Genomic DNA, 20,817 nt, shown 5'->3' on the forward strand with positions numbered 1-20,817 from the left:
AAAGAAGAAAAAAAAAAAAAAAAAGAAAAAAAAAGATCTGACCATTTTAAATGAACAGAACTAGCAGCCACCAGCCTAGGTTTTTAAAATATTATTGTTTCAATAAAGTTATGTCACATTGTGTAGGAAATAATTTGTCTTTGGTTTTTAATCTCGGGGGGGAAAAGCACTTTACGTTGACTTTTTGTTGTTGTTGTTGCGATGCTGGAGTAGGATAGCAGAGTGTAACAATCAAGCACTTTAACAAAGCACTATTTTAATTTGTGCCTCCTGTCGTGACCGTGATTTGTTACACGCCTGTAGCAAGTCACAACCTGTCCTGTGATAACTGTGATGGTAATCTTTTATGTTGTTCTCTGTTTCTACTGTAAAACTCAATTGTAAATAACTCTGTCAATGAGCGTTTCCTGACCTATTTCTGAGTACCTGCCAGGGCATGTAATGATCTGCATGCAGCAGGTCCAGGGACGTGCTGAGACACGGGACGCGGGAGCAGAGGCGCACAGGCGGGAAGAAGACCCCGAGCCGCTCGAGTCTGCTGCGTTTTGTTCCTTCCTATTGTAAAAAAAAAAAAAAAAAAAAAGCCGTTGGTTAGTCCTGAATGTAAATGTCTGTCCGTCCAAGCTGTACAGTACTTCTGTCTGTAATCCGTAATAGTGAATGCAGCATGTACGGACAAAAGCAATAAGCACATATATGTTTTAGGAACTATTATGGATTACGATGATAGCTTTGTTAGGTCTCTCCTTGGCACAAAACTGTACACGTGTTGGAGTTAACTCTGCTCTGCTCAGCCGACCCCATCCCCGGGCGGTGGGACGCAGCCCGGGGTACCCGCTCAGAAGTTGCCCTTGTGTCCCAGCAAGGCAAAACCCTGGGGAAGGCGCGAGTAAGACCTGAGCCACCACCTCACGAATTAGCCCGCCGACAGCGACAGAGACCTCGTGCCATGCAAAGAGTGATGCGGGAGGTACGCAAAATAAGTTCAAGGCACTTATGTGTGCAAATGATACTCTGCAGAGTATTTACGCAGGGCCAATTCCTGAGGTTCATTAGCTTTTACTCTGCCTTCACTCAGCCAAAACCACCGTTCCTCTGAGTGGGGTCTTTGCCTGGTGAAGGACTTTAGGATTTGGCCATAGTAAATACAAGTGTACTTAGAGGAACCGATGTATTGCTGAGATACTAGTTAAGATTGAGTCGTCACGAAAAAGTAAAGTAACTTTCCAGCAGATAAGCTTTAAATAATGATTTATTCTGTGGCTTTCTGAGGCCACAGAGCGGCAACAAGAAATCTTAAAGAGAACAGTCTTAATGTAATCTCTATGTTTCAGTGACCATTCATGTCTGCCATCAGCACAAATGTAAAAAGAAGAAAAAAAAATCAGGGAAAATTTTTTTGATAAAGTAAGTAATAGTGATTTCGAAGTTAAATATTTTTAGAGCTGATGCTTTCATGTGGAAAAAAGTCATATTTTACATATCGCAAAAGTGAACGTATTTAAATATAGCCATATAGTGTAGTATTTACCACACTCTCATCCAAACTGATGTATTTGGTTTATAGATGGCACTGACAAAAATGTATAGACCAACAATTCTATCATTTTTTTAACTGATAATCAACTGGTGCAACTCTCCTTGTAACCAAAGGCCCTCTGTCTGCCTTGTGTGATCATTCACGACACACACCTTATATCATCTATTTAGTCCTACCTTTAAAGTAGCATTTTATTGAGTCACTTTTGAAAGCCAAATTCAAAAGTATCATTAAAAATCTACCTTTTAAGTCTGAATAGCCAAAGTCCTATAGATTTCTTATAGAAAGCAAATAATTTAAAATTAAGCATATAATATGCTTGAAGAGCATTTCTTTCTTATTTGTGTATGAAGATGTAGCTCTCATTTTGTGCCCAGTTAAAAAGGAAGTATGTTTAATTTATTTTAATGAAATAAAGTCTGAATATGAAGTATGTATCTATATATGTGTGTGTGTGCATAATACACATATATATAATGTAAGCACTGGGAAATCTACTCTAACATAAAGCTATGGTAGACTAAATCTGTACTCATTACAAAAGGAAAGGCAGTGCTTTGAAAACATAATGCTCACCAAATCCTATAGTCACTAGAAAGACGATTTCAGTTTATAGTTTCTTTGATACATGTTTCCCAAAGCTTGGAACAGTTGGGGAAAATATGCAATATCTCTTGCATCGAGCTAAAGCGTGCAGTTTAACCATTGGTATTTGGCATTCAGGTCTGCGAATTTACTGTGCATCATGTATCAAGCAAGCTGAGAGTTTCACTTGCTGCTGCAGAAGACATCATATCTGAAAGGACGATGTGTGTGTGATGTCTGCGCTTGCTTGGATCTTACGCCATCAACATCATTTTTAATACATATATATATATATATATAAATACATATATAGAGAGAATATATATATGTGGAAGGAATGGGTGCAGTTTTCTTAACCAGGAGGCAAAGATCCTTTGAGTTTTAGCCTTGAACAGAGGAAAACAGCAGTCACATTGCAGTAGATTTCTCAGTGCCTTTTCTTAGAAACTTCACCTAAGCACACTTACAGAAAAAAAAAAAGAAAAAAAAAAAGAAACAAAACAGTCTCCTGTGAAATCCACATTTTTCTGAAAGGTTCAAGAGTCAATAAAGATAGAAGAAGGAAAAAAAAAAAAAAAGGAGGAAAAGAAAACCCGCGGAACGCACATTCCCTTCCTGAACATGCCGTGTGTCAAATGCCGGGGAATATCTGTCTGTGCAAGTCACGCAGAAACACATCTGAGGCGGTCGGTTTCTTTGGCAACTATGGCTGTGATAAACTGTAGCCTTTTCTTCCCTTGCAGCTAATAAGATACACATTTCTAAGGAAAACAGTATTCTCTTCTGTAAAATTGTAATGTATTGTTAATATTTGTACCTATTGTATATTTATGTCTTGACAGAATTATGACTGGTACAGTTTATAGTAAATAACAAGGGTATTTAAAACTCATCGCAAAGACAAGGTTTCTAAAGCCAAGTTCTCTCTCTGTCGGTAAGCTCCACATAACATGATCTCCAATAGTTTTTAATGCCTCATTTTAAAGCAAATAGTAGAATTACTGAATAAAGTAGCCAAGTGATGGAGACCGTGAGGCACCAATGCCCTCCTGTGCAGCTCAGTCGGGAGCATGATGGGGAGGTGGGCTTCCCCAGCGACTCCAAATTAGCTCCAACTTCTTCATGTTTGGTCAGTCACTTCTGCTTACAGTAACCAGACTGAACAACTGTTACCTTAGGTTGCTTTAGGATCACCCACTTGGGGAGAATATGGCTTTAAATAGTTCTTGAATAAAGTACAGATGTTCTAGTTACCTCTGTACCTCCTGTTTGCCATTGTGTTGGCTTTATAAGTATCTGATGTATGGAAAAGTCATGTGACTTTCATGCATTCCAGAGTAGTCTATTTTTCTGTTCAGATTTAAAAAAAAATTATATATATATAAAAATATAAATATATATCTGTATTTTTAGCAAATTTATAATAGGGCAATCAAGTCAGATTTCTTCTTTTTGTATTACAGAATAATATATTAGATGCTTTCTTGGTGTTCATTTACATAGCTGATCCCCTAACCTTTTTGTTGTTATTTTCTTTTGTTCTGAAAAACACCTGCAACATCCCTCCTGGAAGTGTGTCTGTAAAAGGTCACTGAGTTTGTCTGATGTTGTCATGTTTTCATATTTTCCTGTTTGTGGTACTTAAAAATAACCAGGGACTGGCTATTGATACTAAGATGTTCCTTCTAAGAAACACAGAGTGGGCCAGACTCTTGGTTATGGCAGTGTAAATGTCAGTGAATGCCACTGGCTTCAGTGTTAGCCACAGCCTGGACTTCAGTGTTTTTCCAGATTTACATCAATTAAGCTGATAGTATAAAGAAGAGATGGGATTGAAATCTGACTGTCCTAATAATTATGATGGATTTGGGATGAGCATCAAAATTCAGGCTTTTATTTTAAGGCAGGGGCCTGATGACTCTTGGGCAAAGCTCCCACCTTTGGGGGAGCTTTTCCTGGGTTAAAACAGAAGGGTCAAGACTTTCATTTCCCACTGGGTTTTAGAATTTCTATTTTCAGTTCCAACAACATCAGGAAATGAGAAAAAAATACGAGGGAATGAAAAACTTAAATGTACACATTCAGAAAGGGACTTGGATTTGGATTTGGTTATGGTAAAGTCCATCCATGTACCTGCTTAATGATCTTCCTTGCTCCTTTATAGCTGTACCGTCACATAAATTGAATAAAAAGCCACGAGGTTAATGTGCATCCTGAGGCTATCTCATGGCCTCTTGAAGTTTAGCATGACAGAGAGCTTCAGACCAGCTCTGTAGCTCTGCACAAACATTTCTGGTCAGTGACCATATTTTTTCCAAAGACGGAGTTTCTTTTGTTTGCTTGTGTGATTTTCTTATTTGCCCACCACACTAGCCAATAAATCTGAAACAGAATTAATTTGGGAAAACATGCATTTCAAAAAGTCCAGATACCACCTGAATGAATGGAACAACCAGCAGACACAGTTTTGCATAGGTGGTTATGCATCAGCAAGACCCATTTACACATGAAGGTATTAAAACTGGGTGGGATTTTTATTTTTTTGAAAGCAATTAATGCAATAGCCTGCCATATGTATCATCTACAATCACATACATCCCTTCAAAAGGCACCTTCCATATCAGTAAGTTTGTCTTGAGCATAGTCAACAAAACCATAGAAAGCTTGTAGTCAGACCAGTCTTAAACTCTCCCCTGCAGGTAGCCCTCCCACACCGTGACAGAAACAACCCAAACACTAACCAGCCCTTCAAAGAAGAGATGTTTATATTCCAGCATGTGTTTTGCACCCCATGCTGATTAGATTTAGGCTCTTGCACTGAAACTTTGTCTTGGCCAGACAAAAGAAACCTTAGGAAAACTGAAAGTCTGCATTCAGGGTGTGTATCCCCTTTGTTGCTGGTGTTACCTAAGCCACAAATAAGTGTCCTTTGACACCAATGGTAGGGTGCCACAAGTGTTCATATCTGTAAATACTACTCAGAATTTTGCTTTGCTTGATTCTGGCTTCATCGCACAAGAACTTTTCAGTCTAGAGGCTTAGAAGAGAAAGCTTCATTTTTCTTTTTAACTAGAAATAATACTATTGATATTCTGTAGGACTGAACAAGGATTAACCTTTGACATTTTTAAGGGGGTCTTTTCAAGACTGTAGTGACACCACCTTCAAAAAATAATAATCAGGCTGGGCTCAGTACAAAGACCCACCAAACCAGAGCCTTGTGGAAGACAGGGAGCCAAATTTGCATGAAATGCCAAATTCTTTGCTGCTATAAGTAAAAGCCCATTGAGGTCGATGGAGCTGTGCCCCTTTAGCCCAGTAAGAAATTTGGACCCATATCTCTAAAAGCTAATGGAAAACTAAAAGCTCTGTATGACCTCAGGGATGGAGGTGTCTGTCCACAACACCTATGAGAAAACCAGTAGGGTGAGGGAACAGAGACAGGTCAGTGAAAGCCTGGGAAAGGAGGGACTCCTTCAGGCAAGAGAATGATAATTATGTCATCCCAGTCTTGACTGAGTATCCCTCCATATCAGCTCACTCTTTACGGGATTCATCCCACAAGCGGCATCCCAAACTCACAGATGAATGTCCCTACAGCAGGACCACAAGCTCAGCCACACGGTTCAACACTCAGCCCTTGGTCCGGAGACTTACTGATGTTGGGAGGACACTACCAGCAAATGGGCCATCGGTTACCTTTGATTGTGTCACAACCTCTGGTTCTCATGGTAATCTACATTTAAGACCATTTTAGGATTCATCAGTTCTTCTCTACTCTCCGTATTTCATTCAGGAGCTCTGCTCATTATGCCTCTTCTTCCTGTTATGTTTCAGGGCCTCTAAGTACCATTAGCCACACGTCATGCAACCACTGGGAATCATTTTGTTTATATCTGTTCTGTTGGCTTGTGGCAAAGACAGAACTTTTTTTTTTTTTTTTTCCCCTCCATTCTTTCTGGATTCTTGGTGGTGGGTGCAGAAAATTGTTTTCACACTGAAACATTCCCCACTGGTACGTCTGGGGGGAAGGGTGGGAGGAGCAGCATCTCCATGCTACTTTGAAGCCATGATACTGCAATCAGAAAGACCAGCCACAGCTACCAACCAAACTCACTGTCCAACTAGGTTAGCATTAAAAAAATATACTCCAACTTACCGCAGCAGAATCCTGCTTTCTAATCAGGCCAGTGAAGCAGTTCCTGAATGGGGAGAAAACACTTAATGAGGCACTGTTGCAAGTGCTGGTTAATAGCAACTCCATGCCCACGGAAGGATGCCAGGGCGATCTGTCACTGTGCTGCACATCACGGCTGCTCAGCATTTCACAGGGCTGGGGACCAGCCTCAGGTCTTCCTTCTCCAAAGCACAGGATGGCTGCTGGACCTGCAGAGCTCTGCCAGCTGCTGGACCTGTGTAGTGGCCCGAGAGCCTTGGGCAATGACTACCCAGTGACCTCTCCAAAGGGCAGAGGTGAGCATCCATATCATTGAAAGATAAGAAAGCTGTGGGGTTCCCTTTAAAAGAAAATGTGATATTTACCAACCAATAAAAACTGGAAAAATATACTTTTCCTGTGGCTCTGCTAGTACATGTAGATTGAATTGATTTTGTATCTGGAAATTGAAACCAACTGTGACTCAGCTTGAGAAAGGGCAGAATATGACAGATTTCTCCATTGCCTTGCACTTCAGCTATTTTTTTTAAAACCTGAACAATGGGGAAGCAGTGGGGAATCCAGTTCAGTGTGTCTGTAATGAAGGGCAGTGCTTCATGCCTCTGCCCGACAGCCCAGCAGATCCTGCACATCTTGCACAATCTCTTCATTGGTTTATATTGGATCAACCCAAGTGGCAATGCGTCAGCAGATGTTTTCTCCCCTTTTAAGCAATGTTTCAATACCCTGGCACTTTGGGGTGATTACAACATTAGCCATATACTAGTGTACTTAGAGTCTTACATTTTTTGTAACTTTGATTTAGTCATTCTTTGTTGAAGTTTATTGACCTCTCCAGTTGTTTCCGTAAACAAATTATTAAAAAAAAAAAATCAGTGTCTTTATATGCATGTACTAGTATGAAACTGTGATCAATGTGTGACATTCAGAAACTGTACTGTCTTGTAAAATATGTCCAAATGTCTAAGGATTTTAAAGCAATGGTCCCTTACTACAGACTACAGAAATAAATAAAAAGGTATGGTTAAAACCAAAGCCTTTATTTTCTCTGTTTCATGGTCATATATACTGGCCAAAAATATAACTACCATCAGCTGGCACTGAGTTTCTGCTTTAGCTCATTGCAGTTGACAGCAGGTTTAGACATATGTTATTTGCTCACGGGTAAGGCCGTGATTCAGGAAAGCAGTGCCGAGCTTGACACCTCCTGCTTTAAGTTTGACGGATTCAGCGTATAAACCTGTGGGCTTCAGCCCCCACCCTACATAGACAAAATCTCCCTGCATATCCCATAGCCACGGCCAGGCTCAGTGGCTAGGACATGTCAGCTTCTCTGTGCATGGACCAGGGGTGTGTGGCACACGGGGAGATCCCTGTCACACACCCAGTGCCTGGAAACCCGCATCTCGATCGTGCAATTGTGCAGATGCAGAACCAGACGCAGATGGGAGAACAGCCGAGGTTTGGAGACAAAGAGCTTTGAGTGTGAAAACTAGACAAACAGGCTGATTTTGCTGCAAGTTTTGAGGCAGAAACTTGGGCCTTCTCCTAGAGCCACTGTGATTTTCTTCGCTGTTACATTAAGCAGTGAGCTGGTTAAATTATGCAAGTCATCAGAGCAAAGGTAATTCAAACTGCTCAGGAATATTTACTTTGAGTTAATTACATCACAATCTTTTTTATACTGGAATGCTGTTTCTGTAAGGGCCTTCAGAGCTCTAATCTGAACCCCCTGATTTACAGAGATGTTAATTTATGGCCATTTTAAAATGTGAAAAGAACAAATAAGCACACATTTTTACCCAGACCAACCGCTTGTTTGTGTGGTTCTGCACTCCATGTCCCCTTACAGGTTCCTGCACATACAAAGCAAACAAAAAGGACTAAGTGCACAGTTCTACATCTTATTTTATGCAGGCACCACACTCACAAATGGAAACCAGAAAGTTAAATGCACAAGGGGATAAATCTCACAGAAGTCCATGCATCGCATTTTAATGGCGTTCCTGCATTTACTTGTGTTCATTTTCAATTTAGTAAGATCTTTTTAGGAAAAATCTAAATCATCAGTTGAGTGTTTCATAACAAGCAGTGACAATGACATCTAATAAGATTAAGGCACTGAACTTGAAGAGAAGTTTACAAATGAAGAACTAGAAAGTGGAGAAATTCTTCTAACATATGTCTTCCTCTTCCACTTTCTGCTAATGAGTTTTCTTGTTATTTGCCTGCCAGCCTGAGCATGCAAGTTCCTGAGCTATAATCCAGTTTCTGTAATTATACTGTCCAAGGAGGTTTTCTCTATGAATCGACTTACTTTATCAAGTCATTTAAAATAACGTCTATCTCCTGAGGCATTGTGGTTCATTATTGCATGCCAAATCTATAGATAAAAAATATTTTTGCCCTAGTTAACATATACTGCAGATATTTTTCTTCGCTTTGCCTAGAACCTCCACCCCACATCCCCTCAGCCATGTTACTTGCATGTGCTTTATGCCAAGCCAATGCACTGACTAGCAGGCTAAAGTACACCACAAGGCAGAAGGCCCTCGTGGGAGGCAGGATCCCTCCAGCCCACATCACGTGTGGCAGCTCAGCAGCCGCAGGGTGGTCACTGCCGGCTTGGCGCCAGCCTCAGCGGTACTTCAGGCACCCGCTGCCAAACGTTACCGGGGCCAACATGAGTAGATTTATGTTTCTACTAACAACATAAAGCATTTTCCAGACTTTATACAGATTAATGAAATGCAGCAGTTTTTCCACTTTTCTAGTCTCTTCTCTTTCATATCCTCCAGCCCATATCCTCAGGCACTCTCCTCTCTGGCTCCATCAGCAATTACCTCACTATCTCTCCCTCCCCTCCTGGATGGATTAAGGATATGCTGTAGGTGGGAACTGTGCTAGGAGAACGGTTGGACTAGATGATCTCCAGGGTCCTTTCCAACCAAGATGATTCTGTGATTCTGTGATCATACAATTTAATCCCTATATAATTAAACAATGTACCCACAGCTCTAATCTAAAGGTAGGCTTATGTTTTGCTATACCCAGTGCCATTTCTATGTTGGCAGACATGTGGTTAACAATAATTGAAACTAAAACAAGTTGGCCTATGTGCTGAACAGAAAAAATACATAATGTAAAATGCCATTTTCATGTCTTGATGACAATTAGCCTTAAAATGAACTGTACAGTGATGCCGATAGCACTCTCCTGAACAGTGGAGAGGTGAACACTAGGGGACAGTGAGATAAAGATAGATCCAGGCATGAGAAAGTATAAATTTAAATTATTTAACAAAAATGAATTCCCATAGATGTTCATGGTCTAGTTTTACTCCTCTTTACAGGTGGATTTCATAGGTAGATGATACAATAAATTAGAGACATTATTTTCTGAATCATGAGAGACTGTCAAAGCCAAAAAAGCCTTAACAAAATTAAGTCCCCAAAGTGCAGGAGTCTGAGACAGAGCTTCTCAAATACCTACAATGCTACACAGGCGTGCACTTACTGTCCAAGCCTCTCATAATACTTAGTGTTTGTGTGGCTGTGCAGAAACAGCCACCTTCATTGCTGTGACCCCAGCACAGCCAACACGGTGTGGATGACACCAGGCATCTGGCTGAGCCATAGAGGAAGGTAATCGCAGCCATGCCAAGGAGAAGAGCAGACTGCAGGGTTTACCACCCCACCTGGGAGTCCTGGGCCCCCAGCACAGTGCCTCAAGCAACATTATGCAGGAAACAAATTCCAAGAGAGTGTCTCTCTCGCTCAAGGCTGAGTTAAAGCATGGGAAGATGACCTCTAACCTTCATGGCTAATGTCCAATCTTGTACAATGGTAATGAGGGGCTGGGAAAGACATGCCACTCCTGCTGTGGTCAGGTCACTCAATTGAATCATTATGCAAATGTGCAATCTGCTTGTCATTAGGACCCAAGCACTACCCTGGGCCACCCACGGGGCCCCATTCCACCTCCAAGATGACAGTGACTCTCCAGCCTCAGACCAGCTGTGCACTGCCCACCGCACTAATGGGAAAGTCTGGATGTCCCAGGAGCTCCAAAGAGTTTAAACACCCTAAATGTCAACTAAATGGAAAAGAACACAGTACAAGACAAGGAATCAATAAATTAGAAGGTATATAAACCATTTGGCTATTGGTATAAAGCAAAAATGACTCATTCTCCTCCATGAATAGAGTAGCCCAAAAGGTGTCCCACAGATTTTCTTATACATCTTCCCCAAACAGTCATTGCTGACCAGCCAGGGCAGGTAAGGAAAAGAACTCTTAGTCTGATACGTTATAGCAACTACATCCAGCCTCCTAAATTCAGGCTCCTGGCAAATAATGTGACAATAGCTCTAACTCTGTTTTGTTCTGTTTGGTTTTGATTTTTTATGATTAGTCATTAAAAGCCCTAAGGCTGTTGGAAAACAGCTATTACGTGCTATCTAATAGTATACAAAAAATGTGACCACTTTCTGAAGGTCTAATTGACCAGAAGAATCTGTGGGTTTCTCTTCTTATTTGTTTTTCACATCAGCAACATTGGTTTCCACTAACGTTTTCTAGCAAACAAATATTTTTGAAGCATTTCAGTATGGAGTAGGATGGCTGGATGGAAAAAGCAGACCACCAGCTGCTCCACTGGGAATCCAGCAAAAAGGAACAGTTGATTTCCTATTAATATAAATGAGCTTGTTAGTTGGGTTGACTTCAGACTGAGTTCAGCAGTTCAGGGCCTCTATCCCAGGAAATGAAGAATTTCTGTAACAAAAAATTAAGAGAAAGTGAAGGAAAAATCTTTCAAGTGCCTGTTTCCTGACTAAATGCTTTTTGTATTCTGGTGTCAGGGTGGATGAATGGAAGCTAAGACAGCACACTCTGCTGACTGGACTGTATCCAGAGCTGTAGGACGATTTTACAGATACTGGGGTACCAGGACACAAAGTGTCCCATAATGTGTTGCAGTTTTTTTAATATATGCCTATATCATGGATAGTTTGTGCAATTGATACTCTTATAGAGTTCCAGAATAAATTTGCTGAACAGCATTACTTGGACTTTTTAATGTAAAGCAAAAAGCTTTAAGGATGGGCAGTCATTTCCAACAGCGCTGTTATTATGAGCTTCTAGGTTGACCTGGAGTTAGCACAATGGTGAGGCCTCAGAATGCCTGAGCTCTAGTCCTATGCATAACTCTGACCCGTTGTTCCTGAGCACCCTTTAATGGGGAGAAAATACATATCTATCTCATAAGAGTCATTTATTAATACTAGTTAGTGATCTGAGAACTATATAGTGTATTCAGCAAGATAATTAAGAGTGTCAAACCAGGTAGGAATATAGTTTCATGGGAAAAAAAAAGTTCATAGTGAGAAAGAATAAACAAAACTATATTAGTTTTGCCATAAGCCATGTTATTCAGGATTTCTTTTTTTTCTGATTTTATTCTCTACCCCTTTTGTCAGGGAATAAAAGCAGAACTATCTTGCTCTTTCTTGCTCAATTGCTCTTTCTCATCCTCCTCCCAGAACATGTACCCCATTCCTTAAACAGACGCCTTGCCCTCCTATAAATAGTGTGCTTCAGTACACACTGTGCAGTTCACCTGCAAAGCAACACCACTCCCGACTGCAGAGCTGTACGGGCAGAGAATATGGCTCTGACAGCAAATCAAGCATGTGGAAGTTAGAAAGTACCAGCACAGCAGTTGTGCCTTCGCCTGCCCTTCCAGCGGCTGGGCATGGCTCGGGGCAGGCTGTGGCAGTCAGGCCCCAGCATAACGCGTGAGCAAGGCAATGATGATGCAAGAATCGCACAGGAAAACACAGGTCGTGTATTTTCTGAAATTCAAGGTTTGCATTTTTTCAAGTTAAATAACCTCCAGATGCACAAATGGGTAGGGGTGGGGTGGGTTTTTTTCCCCCACGTCTGGACACCTAGAGCTGTCCATGAGCCCCCTGCTCAGAACAGTTTTCTTTCCACAGTCACTGTCCCAGCTGGTTTTGAGTCCAGCATCCTCCCAGGCACTTGCTGAAAGCATGAAATGTGCTTTCTTTAGTCTTTTCACTGTCTCTGGACTCTGAGAGACTGTGCATTTGCTTTGCCACCTCGCGGGGAGGAGCGTTACCCTGAGTGCCAGCAACACCGTGTGGTCTTTCCACGAGGGGGGAGCGCGTGGAGCCCTGCCACGCCATGCACCCTCGTCACCCCAGGCTTGGCTCACCTCAGCCCAGCCCAGCCCACATCAGAGGCCATGAATCACACCACAACCACCTCCCGGCAGAGCCACCCCTCCGAGCTGGTGCCCGGTCCCTGTGCATGACGAAAAGTTACAAATTCTGTTTCACAGATGAGGAATTTCACAGGAACTGAGGCCAAGAGGTGTTGGTGCTGGCTGCCTGACTTCAGCTCATGGTAATGCTCACTGCTTCCGAAAATTAACTTCTGAATGGGAAAAACGGGGGTGTGAATGACCTCCAAAGAAAGCAGGTGTGTATGCTGGGGGTATTCCCAGGGGTGGGATTACAGACTTTCACTCCCAGGCTGCTGTCTTAAATATTAAGTGTCATTCCCAGAGGGGGAACCAAAAAACCCTATACTGGAGTAATGAGCCCACATTCTGGATGTATTAAATTCATCTCCCCTACTCTATCTCCTTTATTCACTCTCCCTTTAGAGAATAATGTCTCTAAAGCTTTTCAAAAGCTTATTTCAATATCATTCTCTGCCTGAAACAAGAATTTTCTCCACCATGAGTGAAAAAGCTGGGTGTCTCTCTTTTCCTGGCTGTTACTCAAGGTATAAGATCCATATCCCTACCACAAACCATGCTGGGACTTCTAATTGGGTTTTCCTCCCACTGTAACTCCTTCTACCATCTGTTTCTCCTTTCCTCTCAGATGACACATCCCTCAGTCACTGAGCAGTGCCACTGGGATGCCAACCCAACGCTGGAGGCTCAGCCAGAGCAGCACCTTCCCTCTTCCCCATGCCCCCAGCGGCCACCAGCCTCAGCTCCAGGTGTGAGGCAGGACTTCAAATCACCACTTTCCCACGTGTGGACAGGGAGGGGATCAGACACCAGTGGACTACTGTATTCCAGGCCACCTTCCTGGCTGGGTTTCAACTCCAGCTGGACCATAGGGTTTCTTTGAAAAGGAGGCAGAAGTCCCAATGTCTCTGAAGTCCAGAGCAAAGCTTGCATTGCTCTCAGCAGGGCTGGGGTCCCACCCTGTGTTTTCCAAGAGCAGCAGAGCTGTTTAACCTCTCACACAACTGATTTTTCTGCTTAGCTTGAAATCACCACTGTGCTTGCAGCAACCAGACACTCCCCATGTCCCCAGCAATAACAAAGGCTCTGGAGCCTCTCTGCTGAGATAACTTGTTGCCCCAGGCTTCAATAGGATGTGGTCACTGTTTTTCACTGCTGCATCTAAGGAGATTACTAAACTGTTGGAAACATGGCTACTTCTTCTGGCCTCTTTCCAGACCCCCAGTCATGTTAGAGTTGAGCTACTGCAAATGAAAATACATTAGAATTTTAAATCAGTACATAAGTGATGCTTGCTCATTGGGAAACTCAAAGTTAATGTTGCCTGCAGCTATTACTAGTGTTTTCAGAAATAATTCATTAGCCACAAAAATCTTCTTTCATGTCTCAGGAGATGAAACAAAAAATTAGCTATTTTACTTTTCTTGTTAATTCCTTCTTTTCAGTCTCCTTCAGCACCCTTCCCTTTCCAGGCTGCAAAGTTGAGACATGAAGCCTTAGATAGAGACCATGGAGACAGGTTTCTGACGAGCTGCTGGCCGGGTACCATAACATGGTACCTGCCACTAGTTCCCCTAGTAATACTTCACTCACGCATAGGCTTTTCTAAGCAGGGTTTCCTGAACTGTCAATCCCCACCTAACAAAGGAGCAGCAGATAATTTTCAGTGATGGCCTCTGGCTGCCAGAGGCATGCTCACCATAGCAGCTGAATACAAAGACTGGTTGGATCAGCCAGTCTACTCTGCTAAAGCCAAACTAGAGTCCCCCTGACACATAGCCTAGCACCAAGCCACAGGGGACCAAGGTAGAGGGACTTCTTTTACTTGCAGTAACTCTAACAACTCCATTTTTCATGGGGTGAGGAAGCCCAAGAGGATTATTTTATCTCTGCACTTCAGCTCCTCTGCTTTTGATTCCAGAAGAAAAGCAACATACAAAAATGAACAAGAGAGGGAGAGAGAAGAGTTTTGTAGATTTTCTTTCAAAGAAAATATACCAAGGTTTGAAGTCAAGTCCTGTTGGTTACTCCACTGAAAATGTTTTGTTCAACCTCATAATGCCTGAGGAATGTGAGACTAAATTTCTTGCCATTTCAGGGCTCTGAAGAATTGAAGGTCTTTCTGAAAGTCCTGAAAAGCACCAAAATGCTCTGTGCTGGACTAGCTCTGGACCTACCCAGGCTGCTCACTGCAAGCCTGAATGAACCTCCCTCTTGCTGCACAGAAGGGACACAGCTGTCTGAAGCCATCCCTGCCTGCGCAGGAGAGGGAAACAGCCACACTGAGTGCAACAGAGGGCACGTGTTTTCACCCAGCTGTCTCTCACATACACATATCACCTTTGCTGACAAATTCAAGGAACATCTTTTTTCCCAGGACATCGAGTTGCTTTAACATCTAAGCAAAACAAGACAAAGATGTGATTTGCTTATTGTCCTGGAGAACAGTTGGCTGAACTGCTCATCCCCAGCAAACATAATACACTCGATGCCATCTGCAGATGGCATCGTGTGCTGCTTTGTGTACCCATCATACCTCCATATCAGGGCCAGGCAGCACTGAGGGGAACACATCTGGCAAAGACAACAGCCTCTGCTCTTCTTTTGTGGGTGCCCACCCACATGTTCGAGTGCTTCCACATTCAGGCTACCTGTCCCCGCTCTGTGCATTGCTTCACACTCCTGTTTCTCCTTCCAGATGCAGCAGCTGTCTCGGGTGGCATTTTTTCTCCTTAGCTCATTTTTTCTCCTTAGCAGTTTGACACTGAAATTAGATTGGGTTCAATTGCTGGGACATTACTACCTGTGCTAATAGCCAAAATTGCTTTCAAAGATAGACCACAGTGTTCTGAATTTGAAGAAAGATTGCTGTCCCTTTTAATTACATTTTCTGTCCATAATGAGACAATCGTAAGCATTTCAGTAGCTCCCAGTCATCAGCCTTCCACTGCATGAGAGCACAGGAGAAAAAGGCAGCCCCACCTCCCCTCTTCTCTTTCCCCTCCCACCCACTAATTTCTTTGAACAATTCACAAATGTATATTCATCTCCATTCTGGCACAGATCCTAACAGCACTTCGATTGTTCAAAACATCCTCATGTAGCCATTGCACTACTCTAGCGGTTGTACTTCAGGACCAAACTTCCTTTGATCTTCAGAGGACAGCACATGTAAAGAACAGCCACCCCCTACCTGCTCACTTTTCTCTTTCACTTAAAGTATATATATTTACCAATCAGGAGTGTTGAAATCAAAGATTTCATTCATATGAGGAAAGAGAGAGAGAATATTGTCTCAGAAGTAAAATACCACAGGAACACAAATGATGCCACACTATAGACCAACACTGGGCTACCTGCTCCAGTGGTCTTCTAACTAAAGTCAGTAGATTCAGCTCTAGAAATGTTAGTGGAAAATGAGCTGTTAGCTCAGGTTCATGCTATATGGTATCTGATCACTGGAGAGCTGATTCCTTCCAGCTAGAAACCCTTTCAGCTCTTGAAACCTGAGCCTTTTAATCTTAAGCAGCATCAAATGTTATTAATGTAAGATTGCATAGCACTGAGAATAAATACTGCATTTAACCTACCAGTGTAATGAAGTACAAAGCTCTGGTCAAGAATGAAAGTTTATTTAAGGCAATATAAAAATATTGCCATTAATCAAGGGTTCTTGTACCCTACAAACCAGGATGCTGGAGAGAAGCCATTGTAGGCAGGATAAATGTAAAAGCCTCCGCAGGCTGCCATGATATCTCTGCAGAGTCATGGGGCATCTTAAGTGAACAGTGGAGATATTCCCACTTCCCATGGGTCTGCCTCAAAGGTCCCCAGCCGATCAGGGGAATGGGGGGGTGCTTTCCATATGTACTCACGAAGCCTTTGCAGAAATTTGGAGAAATTCAAAGGAGGAGGAGAGTTTCAAATCTATAATAAGCAGCATTATTAACCCAGAGAGGCTTAAGAATCTTAAAGAGCAAGAGCTGATCAGGGTCTCTCCCCTGTGTCAGCCACAAGGCTGAGCCCCCTTTCCTCAGCCCCAGGGTTTCCAAAGGCCAAACAAGCCCCTGAGGCATCTTAACATAACCCTGCCGCATGCCCAGCCACCCCGAAGACCTGACAGCACCTCCCTGATGATGGGGTCACCAGCCTAATTGTACAAAAGGGAAAATAAGTACTTGTTGGCTGGATGCTACCAGCTGGTTTGGACCTGGAATATATTGAAATATTAAGGACTGCAGCTGTCTGGTTACAGCAGATTGAACAGCCCTGCATTGGGCACATGGAGGAAAAAGAAACCCTTCTAGGAAAGAGCAGTGGGACTGTCAAAGGAATGCAAGACTGGTCTATATGTGGGATACATAAATACATATATATATATATATATATACACACCATGACATCTACAGCCACATGGGCTGAATCTAGGGGAGCACAGAGCTGGGAAATCAGGAGGAAAAGTGAGAATCAGACCAAGCATTAAGCATGGGAGTAGGAGCAAACAGCAAGTCAGAAGCTCCCAGGATGCTTGCACAGCCTGTGCCGCTCTCCCCTCGGAGCCCCTCTTGCCTCTCCCACCGCAGGGGACCGCATGGTTGTGTAGCTACAAACGTTACCCAGCTCGGGCTCTCTCCACCGAGATCCCCTCGGGATTAGTGTACCTGGCTTTGTGATGCCGAGAGACTGGGGAACAAAGATCTAGGACTCCTGGAAACAATTTTCAACCAAGCTGGAGGGCTCAACTGATCTTCAAACCAAAATCATCTCTTTTATGTTTCTTTTTTTGTACAGCTTCTAGAAAATAAGTCTGAAAAGATTTGCTAGGGTTCAGAGCTACACAGCTACAGCTCTGACACAATGACAGAAACTGCATATTAAATAGTTTCCATCAAAAACCCTAAGCAGTGGGGCCTAGACAGTTGTGCAAAACTCTTAACACCCTGTCCTTGGGGAAACTTCACTGTGAGCCAGCTAGATCTAGGACTTACCATCTACCCAGTTAAACATGAATCACTGTTGTCTGATTAAAGATAATCTTCCCAGTACTTTTCTGCCTCAACTGTGCTGTTTTGACATACTAGTTCAAGAGCTGTCACTTTAATTATAAGAATGAGTGGTGATGCAGAAAACCAGCAGTAGCAGCAACAACAACAAAAAAAAATTACAAATCACCAACTCATAAAAAAAAGAGCTTTAATGAGATTAGTGGAGACGGCTGGAGAAGATTGCATACTGTATACATACACAGAAGAAATGAGCATGCTGCTTGCATCCAGGGCATCTCACTGAGGGACTCTGAGCCCTTCACAAAAATGGTAAAGTTTACAACCCCCCTTTGACAGCTAGGATGATGAAACAGAGAAGAGCTGCAGTCTCAGCGGTGTGTAGGAGGCCAGGAGCTGAAATGGGAATCAAGGTCCAGATCTCTCTGCCGTGCTGCAGCTGGCAGCACTTGTGAGACATTGAAGTGCTGTGGCTGATATCAAATTATTGACATTTCCAGCTAAGGCTGCAGGTACCAATAATCAAGATCTGCTACTCAAACTTTTTTGGGGAGGAGTTGTTCTTTTCAAAGGAAATGGCTTCTTACTAGAAATAAACTTTCAATCTCCATCTTTCAAATTTCCTTCAAGTTGCTCATGCTTTTATTTAAGAAAGTCTTCACAGACACCAAAACTACTCAGTTTGTGTACTGCTTTTCAAGTTGACCCAAGATGTGCATTCAGGTTGGAGGGGGAGAGAAAGCCTTGGTTTTGAAACTTGCATTTATCAGGAAATGAAAAACATTCTTCTCATCAACCTTTCTCACTTAGAAAAACCTCCTCAACAACTTCTATCCAATCCTATATCCTAAAAAAAGAGGTGAGAAACAAAAGTGCTCTGTCCCCCCCAGGAAGTTCTGGGTTTTCACAGCTCACCTCTCATTAGCCACCATGGCTTGTTTTATAATTGTCTGATTCCTGCAACTGCAGGCAGAGAACACACAACCACATCGGTGACCCTGAGACTCTAAAGCTAAACCTCTTACCTAAGTGCATAAGTGGGAGGAAACCAAACAGGGGCCCTCACAGCAATGAATTTGTGATGCCAGGGCTCCGTGACAGGGGTCTGAAACCTCTGCAACTTTGGGATACATTCTGAGACAATTTATAATCCAGAGCTCATATTCTCCCAATCCTATTTACTAAAGCAATAAAAAAATTGCACTTCCCATGGCACCCTCGGCATATTACTATGCTATGTAATTTCCTTCTGCAAAAACCCAATTAACTGTACATGTCTGTACCCATTCTGCCAACTACATCATTTTATAATTTTGGAACAGCAGTGCAAACTGCTGGGTAGTTATCAGTAAGAACTGTTCTGCAATAATTAATAGATGCAAAGATTTTTAAAAGGAGCAAAATAGGCACACAAATTAACACAGTCAATTATAACGCATCTATCTACAGACTCAGACTCTTGTGTAAAATTAATTTCCTTATTAAGGTTTACCATCTTCCTGCCTATGACAGAGGTCAAGGAGGAGACTGAACACAAGTTGATTTGAGAACTGGTTTTGATTTCCCTCTGTTTGTGCTGAAAGGACAGAGATCTGAGAGCAATCAGGTGTGATTGTAGTTTGGGATCTTAAACCATCTCTGATCCCCTTCCCTCTCACCTTTAAGATCAACGGGTGATGGAGTCACACTGACAAAGACCATCCATAACTGACGTTTCTCTCTTACCCCAGGCACCTAAAGCCTTTTGTAGATCTGGCTGTTCCACAGCCTTCCAAGACCCCTAGCGAGCCCAGGGTGGACACTACTGGCACCACCACATAGGCATCTGCAACCCCTTTGGAGACCACGGACTTCCACTGGTTCCTGCCTGCACAATGATGGCTGCTCAGAGCGTGGAAGGCAGTTAAATGTTCAGCTTTACCTGACTTGCCTCAGAGCCTTTGGAAAATCCACTCCCACTCAGTTCTGTGGAAAGCCTCTGTTCTAAGCAATTGAGATTACTCCGAGAATGGTGAGGTTTTGTGTACGATGGGAACACAGAGCAGATTACAGACTACTAATGAAGAAATTCTGCCCCACTCTAGAAACCTCTGCAACTAATAAGGAGTTTGAACATCTGCTTGTAACACTGATTCCACATAAGACTTTCCCCCCTGCAATTTCAAGTGAAGTGCTGCTTCTCCTAATCATCTCAAGCTCCTCTCTGAGACCCCAAACACACTGAAGTGATAGGTTTTTAATCAAATCCGGCACACAGCAAGTGAGAAGACAGTCCAAGAGACAAAGGAGGGACTTCTTCATGTGCACTGTCTTTCAGTTTGGCCCAAGGCTGTGCATCTGTAGAGAGGGTTAAAGAATTTGGTTGGTTTTAAAGATACCTCAGCCTGCCACACACCCTTCCATGGAGATTACATTCCAGAGAAAAGAGCGAGAAAACTGCTTTTCCATATCCATGACCTAGAAGGAAAACTCCCTATTTATGCTACATGGTACCCACTTCTTACCAAAGGTGCACGGGACTGAATAAATCCATTGCAGACATACAGGATATATAAAAAACTGGATGATCATAATCCTGGAAAATGCATTTGCTTAATTGCATGGCTTCCACATTTCCCAATAAATGACTTCAATACAGTCATTAAGCCATTTTTACTGGAATGTACTACCAGAAAGCAAACACATTTGCCATTGCATTTGCACAATTACAGCTGTTTAATAAACCATTCCCAATATGTATATGTAGCAACCGCTCCAGTGTTGTTGCTTTGGAAGCCATTTCTGGTGCCTGAAATGCCAGACCAAAGCACACTTGGAGATACACAACATTATAGAGCGCTTCTCTGGTGACCTATTAGCAGAGCAGTTCCTCTCCCTGCTCCTGCCCTTCCCTGCCTGCCTGTTCCAGCCAGATGTCCTTCCTCCCCCTCACCCAGGAGGCATAGGACGCTGCCCATCACTCCCTGTGACACTCATGACTTATTGAATTAATTTATTCCCATGACTACTTATGACTCAGTGCTGCTCAGTGAAGCTCAGGGCTCATGGCAGTTGTGCAGTGAGGAACCCTTAAACGTACTTGTTGTTTTAGGCTGTCCCAGGCACCAGGCAGGCAGCAGATGTGCTGTCCAGCCTCACCTCCAGCTGTGCTCCCTTCTCCTTCAAGGATGCAGATGACACGCTGTGATTGCACCACTTTCTTCAAACTCCAACTCAGGACAGCTGTA

This window comes from Athene cunicularia (assembly GCF_003259725.1).
Source record: "Athene cunicularia isolate RWA chromosome 20 unlocalized genomic scaffold, athCun1 chr20_part1, whole genome shotgun sequence".
In the NCBI taxonomy this organism is placed as follows: Eukaryota; Metazoa; Chordata; class Aves; order Strigiformes; family Strigidae; genus Athene; species Athene cunicularia.